Consider the following 5,000-nt stretch of genomic DNA (forward strand, 5'->3'; position numbering starts at 1 on the left):
TCACCAGCGGCACATGCTGAGCCTTGGTGCGGCCGGTTGCCTCGAGCACCATCCGCAGACCCTGGGCCCTGGTGCGGCCGGTTGCCCCGATAACCATCGGCACACGCTGGGCCCTGGAGCGGCCGGTTGCCTCGATCACCATCGGCAAAAGCTGGGCCCTGGTGCGGGCGCTTGCCTCGACCACCATCGGCACACGCTGGGCACTGGTGCGGGCGCTTGCCTCGACCACCATCGGCACACGCTGGGCCCTGGTGCGGGCGGTTGCCTCGATCACCATCGGCACACGCTGGGCCCTGGTGCGGGCGGTTGCCCCCAGCACCATCGGCACACGCTGGGCCCTGGTGCGGCAGGTTGCCTCGACCACCATCGGCACACGCTGGGCCCTGGTGCGGCAGGTTGCCTCGAGCACCATCGGCACACGCTGGGCCCTGGTGCGGTCGGTTGCCTCGATCACCATCGGCACACGCTCGGCCCTGGTGCGGGCGGTTGCCTCGACCACCATCGGCACACGCTGGGCCCTGGTGCGGCAGCTTGCCTCGAGCACCATCGGCACACGCTCGGCCCTGGTGCGGTCGGTTGCCTCGAGCACCATCGGCACACGCTGGGCCCTGGTGCGGCAGGTTGCCTCGAACCACCATCGGCAGCCTCGACCACCATCGGCACACGCTGGGCCCTGGTGCGGGCGCTTGCCTCGACCACCATCGGCACACGCTCCGCCCTGGTGCGGTCGGTTGCCTCGAGCACCATCGGCACACGCTGGGCCCTGGTGCGGCAGGTTGCCTCGACCACCATCGGCACACGCTGGGCCCTGGTGCGGGCGGTTGCCTCGACCACCATCGGCACACGCTGGGCCCTGGTGCGGGCGCTTGCCTCGACCACCATCGGCACACGCTCGGCCCTGGTGCGGTCGGTTGCCTCGAGCACCATCGGCACACGCTGGGCCCTGGTGCGGCAGGTTGCCTCGACCACCATCGGCACACGCTGGGCCCTGGTGCGGGCGCTTGCCTCGACCACCATCGGCACACGCTGGGCCCTGGTGCGGCAGGTTGCCTCGAGCACCATCGGCACACGCTGGGCCCTGGTGCGGTCGGTTGCCTCGACCACCATCGGCACACGCTGGGCCCTGGTGCGGGCGGTTGCCTCGACCACCATCGGCACACGCTGGGCCCTGGTGCGGCAGGTTCCCTCGACCACCATCGGCACACGCTGGGCCCTGGTGCGGCAGGTTGCCTCGAGCACCATCGGCACACGCTGGGCCCTGGTGCGGTCGGTTGCCTCGATCACCATCGGCACACGCTGGGCCCTGGTGCGGACGGTTGCCTCGACCACCATCGGCACACGCTGGGCCCTGGTGCGGTCGGTTGCCTCGATCACCATCGGCACACGCTGGGCCCTGGTGCGGACGGTTGCCTCGACCACCATCGACAGCCTCGACCACCATCGGCACACGCTCCGCCCTGGTGCGGTCGGTTGCCTCGAGCACCATCGGCACACGCTGGGCCCTGGTGCGGCAGGTTGCCTCGACCACCATCGGCACACGCTGGGCCCTGGTGCGGGCGGTTGCCTCGACCACCATCGGCACACGCTCGGCCCTGGTGCGGTCGGTTGCCTCGAGCACCATCGGCACACGCTGGGCCCTGGTGCGGGCGCTTGCCTCGAGCACCATCGGCACACGCTCGGCCCTGGTGCGGGCGCTTGCCTCGAGCACCATCGGCACACGCTGGGCCCTGGTGCGGCAGGTTGCCTCGACCACCATCGGCACACGCTGGGCCCTGGTGCGGGCGCTTGCCTCGACCACCATCGGCACACGCTGGGCCCTGGTGCGGCAGGTTGCCTCGAGCACCATCGGCACACGCTGGGCCCTGGTGCGGGCGGTTGCCTCGACCACCATCGGCACACGCTGGGCCCTGGTGCGGGCGCTTGCCTCGACCACCATCGGCACACGCTGTGCCCTGGTGCGGGCGCTTGCCTCGAGCACCATCGGCACACGCTGGGCCCTGGTGCGGCAGGTTGCCTCGAGCACCATCGGCACACGCTGGGCCCTGGTGCGGCAGGTTGCCTCGAGCACCATCGGCACACGCTGGGCCCTGGTGCGGTCGGTTGCCTCGAGCACCATCGGCACACGCTGGGCGCTGGTGCGGGCGCTTGCCTCGACCACCATCGGCACACGCTGGGCCCTGGTGCGGCAGGTTGCCTCGATCACCATCGGCACACGCTGGGCCCTGGTGCGACAGGTTGCCTCGATCACCATCGGCACACGCTGGGCCCTGGTGCGGACGGTTGCCTCGACCACCATCGGCAGCCTCGACCACCATCGGCACACGCTCCGCCCTGGTGCGGTCGGTTGCCTCGAGCACCATCGGCACACGCTGGGCCCTGGTGCGGCAGGTTGCCTCGACCACCATCGGCACACGCTGGGCCCTGGTGCGGGCGGTTGCCTCGACCACCATCGGCACACGCTCGGCCCTGGTGCGGTCGGTTGCCTCGAGCACCATCGGCACACGCTGGGCCCTGGTGCGGGCGCTTGCCTCGAGCACCATCGGCACACGCTCGGCCCTGGTGCGGGCGCTTGCCTCGAGCACCATCGGCACACGCTGGGCCCTGGTGCGGCAGGTTGCCTCGACCACCATCGGCACACGCTGGGCCCTGGTGCGGGCGCTTGCCTCGACCACCATCGGCACACGCTGGGCCCTGGTGCGGCAGGTTGCCTCGAGCACCATCGGCACACGCTGGGCCCTGGTGCGGGCGGTTGCCTCGACCACCATCGGCACACGCTGGGCCCTGGTGCGGGCGCTTGCCTCGACCACCATCGGCACACGCTGGGCCCTGGTGCGGGCGCTTGCCTCGAGCACCATCGGCACACGCTGGGCCCTGGTGCGGCAGGTTGCCTCGAGCACCATCGGCACACGCTGGGCCCTGGTGCGGCAGGTTGCCTCGAGCACCATCGGCACACGCTGGGCCCTGGTGCGGTCGGTTGCCTCGAGCACCATCGGCACACGCTGGGCGCTGGTGCGGGCGCTTGCCTCGACCACCATCGGCACACGCTGGGCCCTGGTGCGGCAGGTTGCCTCGATCACCATCGGCACACGCTGGGCCCTGGTGCGACAGGTTGCCTCGAGCACCATCGGCACACTATCGGCCCTGGTGCGGGCGGTTGCCTCGACCACCATCGGCACACGCTGGGCCCTGGTGCGGGCGGTTGCCTCGAGCACCATCGGAACACGCTGGGCCCTGGTGGGTTTAGGCACATCTTCAAATTTCTGCCGTGCCAATGCCATTTTTATGGCTTGTAAATTCATACAATGGTCCCCTAAGCCTTCACGTGAAGTTTCGTTGGAAGATGACTCGTTTTCTATTTTTCACGATTTTCGAAACTTTTTGCGGTTCGGGATTTTTTAAAATTTTTTTATAAGGATTTTTGGCCCCAAATTTTGTAGGCATGATCCTTCTATTTTTGTTGGCATGCACAAAAAAATTCAGCTAAAAACTCGAAGTAGAGAAGATTTTGTGACCGTTTGAAAAAAGTGTCCCCATTTCAGACACTTTAACGGCTACTGGTAGCAAACCTGTAAAATCTCAAATGCTCTTTAAGGGGGTGTGAATTCTCAGAGGTTTGATGAGGGATAGGGGGCCAACACAAGGCCAAGTACCAGCACCCATCGCACATCATGTGCGCACACCCCCCCGGCCCCCCTCCCAATCGCCGGAACCCCAATGCCGCCGGTCAGGTTCTCCGGCGGTACTCCGGCGATGCTCCGGCGATGCTCCGGCGATGCTGTCCCGAGTGAAAAAAATGCGGCACCAGCACATGCTGGAGCCAAGCATGGGCACCGTGGCTCAAAATCGAACTTCGGCCAAGGCCTCGACCATCAATGGCACATGATGACGCATGGTGATGGCACATGCATCGACCATCATCGGCATAGGCTGCCCTTCGGTACGGGCACTTGCCTCGACCGCCATCGGCACAAGCTGGGCCCTGGTGTGGGTTGTTGCCTCGATCACAATCGGCACATGCTGAGCCTTGGTGCGGGCGGTTGCCTCGAGCACCATCGGCAGACCCTGGGCCCTGGTGCGGCCGGTTGCCCCGATAACCATCGGCACACGCTGGGCCCTGGGGCGGGCGCTTGCCCCCAGAACCATCGGCACACGCTGGGCCCTGGTGCGGGCGCTTGCCCCGAACACCATCGGCACAAGCCGGCCCTTGGTGCGGGCTCCTGGCTCGACCACCATCGGCACACGCTGGGCCCTGGTGCGGGCGGTTGCCTCGAACACCATCGGCACACGCCGGCCCTTGGTGCGGCCGGTTGCCTCGACCACCATCGGCACACGCTCGGCCTTGGTGAGGGCGCTTGCCTCGAGCACCATCGGCACACGCTGGGCCCTGGTGCGGGCGCTTGCCTCGACCACCATCGGCACACGCTCGGCCTTGGTGCGGGCGCTTGCCTCGACCACCATTGGCACACGCTAGGCCCTGGTGCGGGCGGTTGCCTCGACCACCATCGGCACACGCTAGGCCCTGGTGCGGGCGGTTGCCTCGACCACCATCGGCACACGCTCGGCCTTGGTGCGGGCGGTTGCCTCGACCACCATCGGCACACGCTGGGCCCTGGTGCGGGCGCTTGCCTCGACCACCATCGGCACACGCTCGGCCTTGGTGCGGGCGGTTGCCTCGACCACCATCGGCACACGCTGGGCCCTGGTGCGGGCGGTTGCCTCGACCACCATCGGCACACGCTGGGCCCTGGTGCTGGCGGTTGCCTCGACCACCATCGGCACACGCTGGGCCCTGGTGCGGGCGGTTGCCTCGAACACCATCGGCACAAGCCGGCCCTTGGTGCGGGCGGTTGCCTCGAGCACCATCGGCACACGCTGGGCCCTGGTGCGGGCGGTTGCCTCGACCACCATCGGCACACGCTGGGCCCTGGTGCGGACGGTTGCCTCGAGCACCATGGGCACACGCTGGCCCTTGGTGCGGGCTCTTGCCTCGACCACCATCA

This window comes from Durio zibethinus, unplaced genomic scaffold (genome assembly GCF_047325235.1).
Source record: "Durio zibethinus cultivar Kanyao isolate XHJ-2024 unplaced genomic scaffold, ASM4732523v1 HiC_scaffold_3, whole genome shotgun sequence".
In the NCBI taxonomy this organism is placed as follows: Eukaryota; Viridiplantae; Streptophyta; class Magnoliopsida; order Malvales; family Malvaceae; genus Durio; species Durio zibethinus.